This window comes from Bacillus rossius, chromosome 3, assembly GCF_032445375.1.
Source record: "Bacillus rossius redtenbacheri isolate Brsri chromosome 3, Brsri_v3, whole genome shotgun sequence".
Classification (NCBI taxonomy): Eukaryota; Metazoa; Arthropoda; class Insecta; order Phasmatodea; family Bacillidae; genus Bacillus; species Bacillus rossius.
Window position 1 is genome coordinate 42,460,569 of NC_086332.1, and position 15,123 is coordinate 42,475,691.

The window sequence follows — 15,123 nt, forward strand, 5'->3', positions numbered from 1 at the left end:
TTCCATTGTTCCTAAAAATGACATTAGATGGCAACTCCTAATTTTGGAACCGCATCAACAGCTTTCATAGATAAGGGACGGTCAAAAGTGTCAAAAACATTATGCAGTCCCAAATTTTCCCCTTCAGGTACTGCCATGTTAAAACTGTATGGATAATGCTGAGGGCAGCTGTTTTAACTTTTGATATGTTGCTGCAATCGGAGCAAGTTACTCTTTCCAAAAATCCATGCATCCTGGAGTTCTATCCATATTTTTTAACTTGCCAGCCATCCATGTATCATTCCGACATGAAGGATAGTCACAGTATTGATTGACACAATATTTTTTTTTCATTTGTTATTGACTTAACATAAGAATTTTTAGTAATTTCAAAAAGATAAACATAGAGAGACCATAGTACCGAAAGTTTCTATTTATTGCGATGGGATAAAAATCGGCTGGATGAAAAAAATTGTTGAAGTTTAGTTATATCAGGCGCTTCTATACCAATAATAATCGGGCTCACGAAGTAGGGAAAAAAACACATACACGCGCGCGCGCGCGCGCGCGCGTGTGTGTGTGTGTGCGTGCAAAAGTAACAAAAGAAAAGGTGCACTGCTATTGGTTATTTGAACGCAACCACCGTTTTACTGGTGCATTTCACGTTTTCCTCCTTTACCTCACCTCACTTTTTACATGTATTTTCGTTTATAAAAATTAATATGTCTTTCTAGAGTGAATATATCGTCTTGCTTTAAATTTCATTCGATCAAGCGTCAAAAATTATTCCAAAGCGTCAATTTCTTAAGAGTGTACGAAAATTAATTTTTCAGTTTCAAAAACCTCTCTCCCCTTTCCCCCCAATAACCATTCACCCTATATATATTTTATGGACTATTTAATTCTCCGTTATCATGCACAATTAAAGTATTTTTATTTCATTAACGGACCAAGGTTTGTCTTTTTAGTAGGGTTTTTGGTACTATTTTACCAGTGTAATAAACCCTTATTAATCAGTAGATGTATTTGGTTCGTTCTGGGACAGGGGCTGGGGGCTGGGGATTAGGGATTATGTCACTTCCTTCGACCATACACACATGAAAAAGTGTCCCGTTACGTTCATCAGCCATCTACGCACGAAAAAATGTCCCGTTACGTAACGAACGAACGGAGGAGGACGGACAGACCAGCTCGCCAGGACGTCTCGCTATGAAAAGTATTAGGCGGTAATAAACAGCCAGGAGGTAACGAATATAAGCCTACTTCTACACGTGTTATGAACGCCGGATACATACGGCCAGGCAACCGTGTGTTTTGGCGCGCTCTACTTCCACGACGCGCAACGGCACCGGCAAGTTTTTATTACTACCTCCTCTCAAGTTCTGATCTCCTAATACTTCACAGCAGAGAAGCGCTGTTGGTCGGAGCCCGTAGGTACTTCCTTCGCACGCCTAACCTAACCTAACCTAACCTAAACTACCCTCACCTAACCTAATCCATATGCTAATCTATGCTAACCTAACCTAACCTAAACTAAACTAAACTAAACTAACCACACCTAACCTAATCCATATGCTAATCTATGCTAACCTAACATAACCTAACCTAACCTAATCCATATGCTAATCTATGCAAACCTAACCTAACCTAACCTAAACTAAACTAACCTTAACCTAATCCATATGCTAATCTATGCTAACCTTACCTAAACTAAACTAAACTAAACTAAACTAAACCAAACCTAACATAACCTAACCTAACCTAACCTAACCTAACCTAACCTAACCTAACCTAACCTAACCTAACCTAACCTAACCTAACCTAACCTAACCTAACCTAACCTAACCTAACTTAACCTACCCTAACCTAACCTAAACTAAACTAAACTAAACTAAACTAACCTAACCTAATCCATATGCTAATCTATGCTAACCTAACCTAACCTAACCTAACCTAAACTAAACTAAACTAAACCTAACCTAACCTAACCTAACCTACCCTACCCAAACCTAACCTAACCTAACCTAACCTAATCCATATGCTAATCTATGCTAACCTAACCTAACCTAACCTAATCCATATGCTAATCTATGCTAACCTAACCTAATCCATGCCAATCCATGCTAATCCATATGCTAATCTATGCTAACCTAACCTAACCTAACCTAATCCATATGCTAATCTATGCTAACCTAACCTAATCCATGCCAATCTATGCTAATCCATGTCAATCTATGCCAATCCGTATGCCAATCTATGCTTATTCGTATACCAATCTATGCTAACCTGTATGCCAATCTATGCTAATCCATATGCCAATCTATGCTAATCCATATGTTAATCCATGCTAATCCATTTGCCATTTTGTATTTCTAGTAATTTCCACCAACTTCGAATCGTGACGTCACCGTTGCAATTTTCGTTACGATCGCCATCTTGAAAATCCGCAATTTTTTATGTTAGAAAATCGGGAAAAATTTTAAAAATCATTAAAAAAATTAAATAATCGAATTAAATAAAAATCTTAAAAACCACTGTTGCAGTTATTGTTACGGTCGACATCTTGGATTATATAAATGTTGCATATTTCGTTACACCCGCCATCTTGGTTGAGTACCATATCATTCTTACACTTTTCGTTAAGACCGCCATATTGGGTCCTATTAATGTTACAATTATCGTTATGGTCGCCATCTTTAAATTTAGACGCCATCTTGAAAATCTTTATTTATTATCCGATTTTAATGAAAAAAAGTTCAAAATTCATCAAAAAATTAACTTAATAGAATTCTGTTTATATCGATTCCCGTCCTTGATTCGAAACCGGCGAGGGCAAAAAATATAAAATCAACAGATCCTTCCTCCACAGAAGCCACCTTCAGACTGACCTACCTCCACCAATAACAAGGTATTTACCATCAGCTGGTATGACGTCACCACACCTTTGACCTTGACCTTGACCTTTGACCTTAACCTTGAAATTTGACCTTGACCTTGAAATTTGACCTTGACCTTGAAATTTAACCTTAACCTTGAAATTTGACCTCGACATTGATCTTTGACTTTGACCTTGATGTCCATCACGGATCCGTCATTTTATGTTCAGTACATGCTAGTGGTCATTGCCACCATCATGTTTTCGTCTGCTGGAGGTCACCATATTGTGTGTACTTGTCTTACCATCATGCAAATTCTATTCTAACATGCTACAGTGCAGTAATAATTTATTATTGCTGAGGTGCCCACCATCTTGAAATTTGACCGCCATGTTGAAATCATGTAATTATTTAGTTAGAAATGCGGGAAAAATTCCAATAGTCTCCGAAAAAATCAATTATTAATTTACAAATTGAATCGATGGATCCATGTCCAAGGTTAAATTCTTGACCAGTGACAGTTGTAACTAATTATTAACTAAATTTTAAATTCTTTTTTCCGTTACCTTTCGCGGAGTTTATTAATCATAAGTCAATATACCTAACCAAAGAATTAATACAGTGACGATAAGCCTATCATGAAAGTCTAATTTTTGAATAATCTGAATAACCTATAAGCCGTTCATGTACAAAACCGCACATAAAGAACAATTGTCTTCAGTCCATGAGACCGAGTCATGTCATTATCAGACGTATAGGCTAGTCATTTCAGGACCACATGACCTTCGTCGTTAGCTAATTATATTCAATTAATCCATCGTGACATTTTTATACATTCTAAAGGAGCAAGTAACCTTGAAAAATATTTTAGTAACACCAAGAGGTGATAAACTAGTAAATATTCAATCACTACATTTTGTACTACGCGCAATCAACAAAAAGGAAGCACCATCAACGAAAAGACAGCACCACCAACGAAAAGGCAGCTCCGCCAACGAAAAGGCAGCACATTTGGAAGCAACGACAACGAAAAGGCAGCACAGCCAACGAAAATACAGCACATTTGGAAGCACCGACAACGAAAAGACAGCAGCGACAACGAAAAGACAGAACATTTGGAAGCACCGACAACGAAAAGGCACCACATTTTGGAAGCACCGACCACGAAAAGTCAGCACCGCCAACGAAAAGGCAGCTCATTTGGAAGTACCCGCTTTCGAAAAGACAGCACATTTGGAAGCATCGTCAACGAAAAGGCACGGACCGCAAGACCGGGCCATGAACAATGTCAGTCATATAGTCCATGAACACAGTACACACAGAAAAACGAAATGTACACCCAGTACACACAGGAAAACGTAATTTACACACAGGAAAACGGAATATACACACAGTACACACAGGAAAACGGAATGAACACACAGTACACACAGGAAAACGGAATGTACACACAGTAAACACAAGAAACCGGAATGTACACACAGTAAACACAAGAAAACGGAATGTACACACAGTACACACAGAAAACGGAACGTACACACAGTACACACAGGAAACGGTACGTACACACAGTACACACAAGAAACGGAACGTACACACAGTACACACAGGAAACGGAACGTATACACACAGTACACACAGGAAACGGAACGTACACACAGTACACACAGGAAACGGAACGTACACACAGTACACACAGGAAACGGAACGTATACACACAGTACACACAGGAAACGGAACGTACACACAGTACACACAGGAAACGGAACGTACACACAGTACACACAGGAAACTAAACGTACACACAGTACACACAGGAAACGGAAAGTATACACACAGTACACACAGAAAACGGAACGTACACACAGTACACACAGGAAACGGAACGTACACACAGTACACACAGGAAACTAAACGTACACACAGTACACACAGGAAACGAAACGTATACACAGTACACACAGGAAACGGAACGTACACACAGTACACACAGGAAACGAAACGTATACACAGTACACACAGGAAAAGGAACGTACACACAGTACACACAGGAAACAGAACGTACACACAGTACACACAGGAAACGAAACGTACACACAGTACACACTGGAAACGTATACACACAGTACACACAAGAAACGGAATGATCACACATACAGTAGCGGAAACACACAGGCTTAGTTGGAAATCAGAATACAAGAAATAAAAACATTAAATTTTTACTTTCAATATTTAATTACTTCTCAACATTACACAAATACAAGTAAAAGAAGCCATTATTGTATGTAGCCTGCTTTCCTCAGTTCTTTGAGAATGAAGGATATTTCTTTGATGCACGAATAGTTTCCTTCACAAAGCGAGCCATGTAGAAGTCTTAGCCGGTCAACCATTATGTTTGGATCTTTCCATGATGTGTAATCAATCTCTTCTACCACCATCTTACTTGCTTGTTTATTATAAATACTGTCAATATCACAATCATCCCAGTGATCATAATAAGCATTATCAGATTTATTTATTATAACACGACGTTTCCAACGTTTCGGTCTCAGGACATCGCCACATTCTTCGATCTTGTCAGCTCTAGGTGCTTCATCACAGTCTATACCTTTGTCAACAGCCTCAGAGTCACTGTAACAATCACTGTAGAAGACATCCTCTTCACCCAGATTACCGTATGAATTCGCTATCGATGATGTCGAAGTGTCTTCATCGTCTTCATGCTTCCTTTTTAGGAGTCCATCATTTTTACAAAGAATGGAGGATCTACTGAATATAGGCTTGAATGTATTCTCACTTTTCACGGTGTTGATACTGCCATTAGTTTCAGTCTTCCCGAAGCCATTAGCATCCTTCAATTTATGTTCTTTCTCACGATCGGGTGAGCTAATACCATCACGCTCAGGACAAGGAAAATTATTGTCGTAATGCAGATCACTCTTCTTTAGTCTAGTGGATCCATCAGTGTCCTCTATGCCGTAAGTAGTCTTGACTTTACATGTTCTACCATGTCTTTTTAAGCTGTCAATTCGTGTTAACAACCTGCTACAACGATTACAGCTTAACATGTTGCGTAGTGGGTTTCTAGCACAATCATTCTTCCCATGACGTCTAGCATTCCTTCTCATGGCAAAATCCTTGCCACAGTAACTACAGCGGCTTCCTTCCGATTCAGCTGCAGATAACAAACCACGATCCATGGTAGCTTCTGTGACTAATGCCAGATGCAAACTAAGAGTTTTAAATTAGATCCAATACTTAAATAGAAATTTTTTCATATTTCATCAGCGAGAGTTAATTTATCTCATACAAAAGTACTTGCTGCAACTAGTTCTGCTTTTCAACAACTGATGACGTCACGTATTGCTTGCAGGTAAATAATATTTAGTTCTTTAATGCAGGATGCGGGATGCTCACTAACGATCGCAAAAGAAAGATGGCTTCGCTAGACTCCAAGGAAAAGGAAGTTCGTCTTGCATGTTGGTGCTCCACAGATGTCTCATGGAGTAATATTAATTTGACTGAGTAATGATATTTTTTAATTCCACCTGATAAAAATATTGCAAGTTTTGATTTAGTAGCAGAAATTATCGAATTAAATGTAACTCCAAATAAAATGACATGTCTCATTAGGAGTAAAACTCCTTCATGGAGAGTTCGGTTTCTCAGAATAGTCAGATACACTTGAAGAAACCACAGGAATGATTGCAAGAACACGGGAAAAACCATCAAAATATTGATAAGAATAATCAGGAGCACACGGAGAAAAACCATCATAATATTGACAAGAATTATCGGGAGCACACGGAGAAAAACCATCATAATATTGACAAGAATTATCGGGAGCACACGGAGAAAACCGACAAAATTTTGACAAAAATTATCGGGAGCACACGGAGAAAACCACCACACATTTTCTTGGATATCATTAAATTTAAAAAAAAATTAAAAATAAAAATAAATTAATAAAAAATTTAAAACAAAAAAAATCTACAAAAAAATACACAAAATTCTGGCTTGTACTAAAACTCTATCATTGATGAGCAAAGATAGAGTTTTAGTACAAGCCAGAATTTTGTGTATTTTTTTTGTAGATTTTTTTTGTTTTAAATTTTTTATTAATTTATTTTTATTTTTAATTTTTTTTTAAATTTAATGATATCCAAGAAAATGTGTGGTGGTTTTCTCCGTGTGCTCCCGATAATTTTTGTCAAAATTTTGTCGGTTTTCTCCGTGTGCTCCCGATAATTCTTGTCAATATTATGATGGTTTTTCTCCGTGTGCTCCCGATAATTCTTGTCAATATTATGATGGTTTTTCTCCGTGTGCTCCTGATTATTCTTATCAATATTTTGATGGTTTTTCCCGTGTTCTTGCAATCATTCCTGTGGTTTCTTCAAGTGTATCTGACTATTCTGAGAAACCGAACTCTCCATGAAGGAGTTTTACTCCTAATGAGACATGTCATTTTATTTGGAGTTACATTTAATTCGATAATTTCTGCTACTAAATCAAAACTTGCAATATTTTTATCAGGTGGAATTAAAAAATATCATTACTCAGTCAAATTAATATTACTCCATGAGACATCTGTGGAGCACCAACATGCAAGACGAACTTCCTTTTCCTTGGAGTCTAGCGAAGCCATCTTTCTTTTGCGATCGTTAGTGAGCATCCCGCATCCTGCATTAAAGAACTAAATATTATTTACCTGCAAGCAATACGTGACGTCATCAGTTGTTGAAAAGCAGAACTAGTTGCAGCAAGTACTTTTGTATGAGATAAATTAACTCTCGCTGATGAAATATGAAAAAATTTCTATTTAAGTATTGGATCTAATTTAAAACTCTTAGTTTGCATCTGGCATTAGTCACAGAAGCTACCATGGATCGTGGTTTGTTATCTGCAGCTGAATCGGAAGGAAGCCGCTGTAGTTACTGTGGCAAGGATTTTGCCATGAGAAGGAATGCTAGACGTCATGGGAAGAATGATTGTGCTAGAAACCCACTACGCAACATGTTAAGCTGTAATCGTTGTAGCAGGTTGTTAACACGAATTGACAGCTTAAAAAGACATGGTAGAACATGTAAAGTCAAGACTACTTACGGCATAGAGGACACTGATGGATCCACTAGACTAAAGAAGAGTGATCTGCATTACGACAATAATTTTCCTTGTCCTGAGCGTGATGGTATTAGCTCACCCGATCGTGAGAAAGAACATAAATTGAAGGATGCTAATGGCTTCGGGAAGACTGAAACTAATGGCAGTATCAACACCGTGAAAAGTGAGAATACATTCAAGCCTATATTCAGTAGATCCTCCATTCTTTGTAAAAATGATGGACTCCTAAAAAGGAAGCATGAAGACGATGAAGACACTTCGACATCATCGATAGCGAATTCATACGGTAATCTGGGTGAAGAGGATGTCTTCTACAGTGATTGTTACAGTGACTCTGAGGCTGTTGACAAAGGTATAGACTGTGATGAAGCACCTAGAGCTGACAAGATCGAAGAATGTGGCGATGTCCTGAGACCGAAACGTTGGAAACGTCGTGTTATAATAAATAAATCTGATAATGCTTATTATGATCACTGGGATGATTGTGATATTGACAGTATTTATAATAAACAAGCAAGTAAGATGGTGGTAGAAGAGATTGATTACACATCATGGAAAGATCCAAACATAATGGTTGACCGGCTAAGACTTCTACATGGCTCGCTTTGTGAAGGAAACTATTCGTGCATCAAAGAAATATCCTTCATACTCAAAGAACTGAGGAAAGCAGGCTACATACAATAATGGCTTCTTTTACTTGTATTTGTGTAATGTTGAGAAGTAATTAAATATTGAAAGTAAAAATTTAATGTTTTTATTTCTTGTATTCTGATTTCCAACTAAGCCTGTGTGTTTCCGCTACTGTATGTGTGATCATTCCGTTTCTTGTGTGTACTGTGTGTATACGTTTCCAGTGTGTACTGTGTGTACGTTTCGTTTCCTGTGTGTACTGTGTGTACGTTCTGTTTCCTGTGTGTACTGTGTGTACGTTCCTTTTCCTGTGTGTACTGTGTATACGTTTCGTTTCCTGTGTGTACTGTGTGTACGTTCCGTTTCCTGTGTGTACTGTGTATACGTTTCGTTTCCTGTGTGTACTGTGTGTACGTTTAGTTTCCTGTGTGTACTGTGTGTACGTTCCGTTTCCTGTGTGTACTGTGTGTACGTTCCGTTTTCTGTGTGTACTGTGTGTATACTTTCCGTTTCCTGTGTGTACTGTGTGTACGTTTAGTTTCCTGTGTGTACTGTGTGTACGTTCCGTTTCCTGTGTGTACGTTCCGTTTCCTGTGTGTACTGTGTGTATACGTTCCGTTTCCTGTGTGTACTGTGTGTACGTTCCGTTTCCTGTGTGTACTGTGTGTACGTTCCGTTTCCTGTGTGTACTGTGTGTATACGTTCCGTTTCCTGTGTGTACTGTGTGTACGTTCCGTTTCTTGTGTGTACTGTGTGTACGTACCGTTTCCTGTGTGTACTGTGTGTACGTTCCGTTTTCTGTGTGTACTGTGTGTACATTCCGTTTTCTTGTGTTTACTGTGTGTACATTCCGGTTTCTTGTGTTTACTGTGTGTACATTCCGTTTTCCTGTGTGTACTGTGTGTTCATTCCGTTTTCCTGTGTGTACTGTGTGTATATTCCGTTTTCCTGTGTGTAAATTACGTTTTCCTGTGTGTACTGGGTGTACATTTCGTTTTTCTGTGTGTACTGTGTTCATGGACTATACGACTGACATTGTTCATGGCCCGGTCTTGCGGTCCGTGCCTTTTCGTTGACGATGCTTCCAAATGTGCTGTCTTTTCGAAAGCGGGTACTTCCAAATGAGCTGCCTTTTCGTTGGCGGTGCTGACTTTTCGTGGTCGGTGCTTCCAAAATGTGGTGCCTTTTCGTTGTCGGTGCTTCCAAATGTTCTGTCTTTTCGTTGTCGCTGCTGTCTTTTCGTTGTCGGTGCTTCCAAATGTGCTGTATTTTCGTTGGCTGTGCTGCCTTTTCGTTGTCGTTGCTTCCAAATGTGCTGCCTTTTCGTTGGCGGAGCTGCCTTTTCGTTGGTGGTGCTGTCTTTTCGTTGATGGTGCTTCCTTTTTGTTGATTGCGCGTAGTACAAAATGTAGTGATTGAATATTTACTAGTTTATCACCTCTTGGTGTTACTAAAATATTTTTCAAGGTTACTTGCTCCTTTAGAATGTATAAAAATGTCACGATGGATTAATTGAATATAATTAGCTAACGACGAAGGTCATGTGGTCCTGAAATGACTAGCCTATACGTCTGATAATGACATGACTCGGTCTCATGGACTGAAGACAATTGTTCTTTATGTGCGGTTTTGTACATGAACGGCTTATAGGTTATTCAGATTATTCAAAAATTAGACTTTCATGATAGGCTTATCGTCACTGTATTAATTCTTTGGTTAGGTATATTGACTTATGATTAATAAACTCCGCGAAAGGTAACGGAAAAAAGAATTTAAAATTTAGTTAATAATTAGTTACAACTGTCACTGGTCAAGAATTTAACCTTGGACATGGATCCATCGATTCAATTTGTAAATTAATAATTGATTTTTTCGGAGACTATTGGAATTTTTCCCGCATTTCTAACTAAATAATTACATGATTTCAACATGGCGGTCAAATTTCAAGATGGTGGGCACCTCAGCAATAATAAATTATTACTGCACTGTAGCATGTTAGAATAGAATTTGCATGATGGTAAGACAAGTACACACAATATGGTGACCTCCAGCAGACGAAAACATGATGGTGGCAATGACCACTAGCATGTACTGAACATAAAATGACGGATCCGTGATGGACATCAAGGTCAAAGTCAAAGATCAATGTCGAGGTCAAATTTCAAGGTTAAGGTTAAATTTCAAGGTCAAGGTTAAATTTCAAGGTCAAGGTCAAATTTCAAGGTCAAGGTCAAATTTCAAGGTTAAGGTCAAAGGTCAAGGTCAAGGTCAAAGGTGTGGTGACGTCATACCAGCTGATGGTAAATACCTTGTTATTGGTGGAGGTAGGTCAGTCTGAAGGTGGCTTCTGTGGAGGAAGGATCTGTTGATTTTATATTTTTTGCCCTCGCCGGTTTCTAATCAAGGACGGGAATCGATATAAACAGAATTCTATTAAGTTAATTTTTTGATGAATTTTGAACTTTTTTTTCATTAAAATCGGATAATAAATAAAGATTTTCAAGATGGTGTCTAAATTTAAAGATGGCGACCATAACGATAATTGTAACATTAATAGGACCCAATATGGCGGTCTTAACGAAAAGTGTAAGAATGATATGGTACTCAACCAAGATGGCGGGTGTAACGAAATATGCAACATTTATATAATCCAAGATGTCGACCGTAACAATAACTGCAACAGTGGTTTTTAAGATTTTTATTTAATTCGATTATTTAATTTTTTTAATGATTTTTAAAATTTTTCCCGATTTTCTAACATAAAAAATTGCGGATTTTCAAGATGGCGATCGTAACGAAAATTGCAACGGTGACGTCACGATTCGAAGTTGGTGGAAATTACTAGAAATACAAAATGGCAAATGGATTAGCATGGATTAACATATGGATTAGCATAGATTGGCATATGGATTAGCATAGATTGGCATACAGGTTAGCATAGATTGGTATACGAATAAGCATAGATTGGCATACGGATTGGCATAGATTGACATGGATTAGCATAGATTGGCATGGATTAGGTTAGGTTAGCATAGATTAGCATATGGATTAGGTTAGGTTAGGTTAGGTTAGCATAGATTAGCATATGGATTAGCATAGATTGGCATGGATTAGGTTAGGTTAGCATAGATTAGCATATGGATTAGGTTAGGTTAGGTTAGGTTAGCATAGATTAGCATATGGATTAGGTTAGGTTAGGTTAGGTTAGGTTAGGTTTGGGTAGGGTAGGTTAGGTTAGGTTAGGTTTAGTTTAGTTTAGGTTAGGTTAGGTTAGGTTAGGTTAGCATAGATTAGCATATGGATTAGGTTAGGTTAGTTTAGTTTAGTTTAGTTTAGGTTAGGGTAGGTTAGGTTAGGTTAGGTTAGGTTAGGTTAGGTTAGGTTAGGTTAGGTTAGGTTTGGTTTAGTTTAGTTTAGTTTAGTTTAGGTAAGGTTAGCATAGATTAGCATATGGATTAGGTTAAGGTTAGTTTAGTTTAGGTTAGGTTAGGTTAGGTTTGCATAGATTAGCATATGGATTAGGTTAGGTTAGGTTAGGTTAGGTTAGCATAGATTAGCATATGGATTAGGTTAGGTGTGGTTAGTTTAGTTTAGTTTAGTTTAGTTTAGGTTAGGTTAGGTTAGCATAGATTAGCATATGGATTAGGTTAGGTGAGGGTAGTTTAGGTTAGGTTAGGTTAGGTTAGGCGTGCGAAGGAAGTACCTACGGGCTCCGACCAACAGCGCTTCTCTGCTGTGAAGTATTAGGAGATCAGAACTTGAGAGGAGGTAGTAATAAAAACTTGCCGGTGCCGTTGCGCGTCGTGGAAGTAGAGCGCGCCAAAACACACGGTTGCCTGGCCGTATGTATCCGGCGTTCATAACACGTGTAGAAGTAGGCTTATATTCGTTACCTCCTGGCTGTTTATTACCGCCTAATACTTTTCATAGCGAGACGTCCTGGCGAGCTGGTCTGTCCGTCCTCCTCCGTTCGTTCGTTACGTAACGGGACATTTTTTCGTGCGTAGATGGCTGATGAACGTAACGGGACACTTTTTCATGTGTGTATGGTCGAAGGAAGTGACATAATCCCTAATCCCCAGCCCCCAGCCCCTGTCCCAGAACGAACCAAATACATCTACTTTAATCATTAAACTATTGTGTCTCGGTCAATTTTTGTTTGAAATATATAACTTTAAAAACGAGTTCAAACACAGGTTAAAAAACATAGTATGGGAGCAGCTAACAATCAAACGAACTAAAAATTCTTTTAAAATAAAGACATTGCCTTTCAGACTTTTATGAGGTTGTGATTTCATCCATCCGTCCGTCGAAGTTAAAACTTGGTAATGTTTTGACGGACGGAGGAATGGAATTTTCCAGGCCATTTTATTAGCTACAGGTCACGTGATTCACGGGTGACGGACGGATGCGACGGATCATTGCGAGTCCAGCTTTATTCGTAAATTTCAGCTCAAATTCTTTCAACAGCGGTGAAGCGTAAGAGGCATGCTATATGCGAGCCAGTGCGCGCCCAGCTAGGCCTTGGCGTCATTGCTCTGATGCCAACTCGCTAATGGGTCGAGGAAGTTGGTGGCTAACGAACCTGTCCCAGAAGTCCTTCTTACGACAGCACGAAAATCCACGAAACTATTTGGACCCAGGACCCTCTGTTGCGAAATGAAACGCCTAAACAGACTCAGCCACGCAACACCTTCATTTTATTTCAGGCAAGGGTCACTTACTTTATTCAATGATCTGATTTCTATCCGGTAATTCAGGAACAACGCTTACAACTTAAATCATCTCATCATCAGATATGCAGGTCTTCTTAATAGATGCTTACTTTTGCAACACGATATTCCTTGAATTAGTTTTTATTTAAATTTACTACTTCTTCCGAGTATCAGAACTGATGTTAAAAATCACTTCATTTCTCCTAAAAAGTGCAGCACAAACTGTTAGCTTGACTGTAATATATTTTTATTATCACGCACTACCTACCACAATTTATATTTTTCCTATATGCATTTCTTAAAACCGGTTAAAAGATTCTTAAAAAAATTTTTAAAAACTTCGCAAAAATTACTGAAATTTTAAATTCTGTTTCTCATATTTAAAAAAATGACCCACTCAACGAAAAAAAAAAAATTGAGTACAAATACATTTTTTAAAGTATTACAAGAGGGCAAAAGAAGGAATGAAGTCCAAACTAGTCCATTATTGAATATAAGAATATCTATGGTTTTCATAAAATGCTTAAACATATTATTTACACACTAAAAACTCTTTTGAAAAACTACTTACAATGAAGTAGCCAAATTGTAAAATCTCAAACCTTCAACTTTGTTTTAATGAACGGCGTTAACGGTCGACGAAATTAAAGAGTTAACAGATACGGACACTTATCTCCTTGCTATTTCAAACTAGTTTTTTCTTCAGAACCCATAAAAATAGAAACATATTGCAGTGAAGGTCTATACATTATGTCAAATTAATTTTCAATCTAAACGTATCATTTTATCAAAATTGATTTACTGGCGAACCTAATAATATAACTTTTGAAGCCAGGCTGTAAAAACAAAAATAATGACGTTTTTAAGTACAAATTTTGACCTGACGCGTCTTTCAAATTGAGAGCTAAGTAATTTATGGTATAAATTAAGCGCGAGTACTGTGGAACCAGTTCTTAACGTATGCACATTTATAAAGCAAATGAGTTAAACTATGGAATATTGAATTTCATTAGACCGGCTCGGCGTGAGGTGAGTTGTTAAGGTGAAGAGCCAAGAGAAAGAAGGGAGAGGGAAAGACACGTGTAGAGACGCATGCAACATGTTCTCACAGCTCTCCTCCGCAATGAAAATAAGGTAAACAAAGGAGCACGTTCAACCAACTGCTGCAAAAGCGGTGTATCAGATTCGTTATCGTAATGATTATTCTTCTTTATTCCAACTATAACTTCGCAAAGCTCAAAAAATCTCCTAAACGTGTTACTGTAGGTATTATGTCTTTCATAAAAACTTGACGCGTGTTTCATGTTTTGGACCACATTAAAATATACGTATTTGACTTTTTAAACGAAACCAACAAGCTTAGACTTAATAACAAAGTATTGAAACCAATCAAATAAAAACGAGAAACATATTTTTTTTTCTGTTTAATTTTTCAAGCCAAATCATTATTCAAAATTGCGTGTAAACTTGTAAGCGTTTTGAAAGTCTAAAACTCCACGATATGTCTGCGTGACAATCGATTTTCTTTCAAAATTCAATTATAAAGAACACCTACTCATAAAACATAATCTTCACACCGGATCCTGCCTTGACAAAATCCTGGTTACGGCCCTGCCTGCAGTTTTGAATTCGCGCGTGATTTAAACAGTTTCTCGTCAGTTAGAAATCCAATTTAAATACCGACTCAAGATTTAGAACTGTAAGGGTATACATATTTACTGTTAACAAGCTCACTTTTCATTCAGTCGCAAAAAAATATGCAGAACTGTAAGTGCATTATAATATTATCCCACGTGACT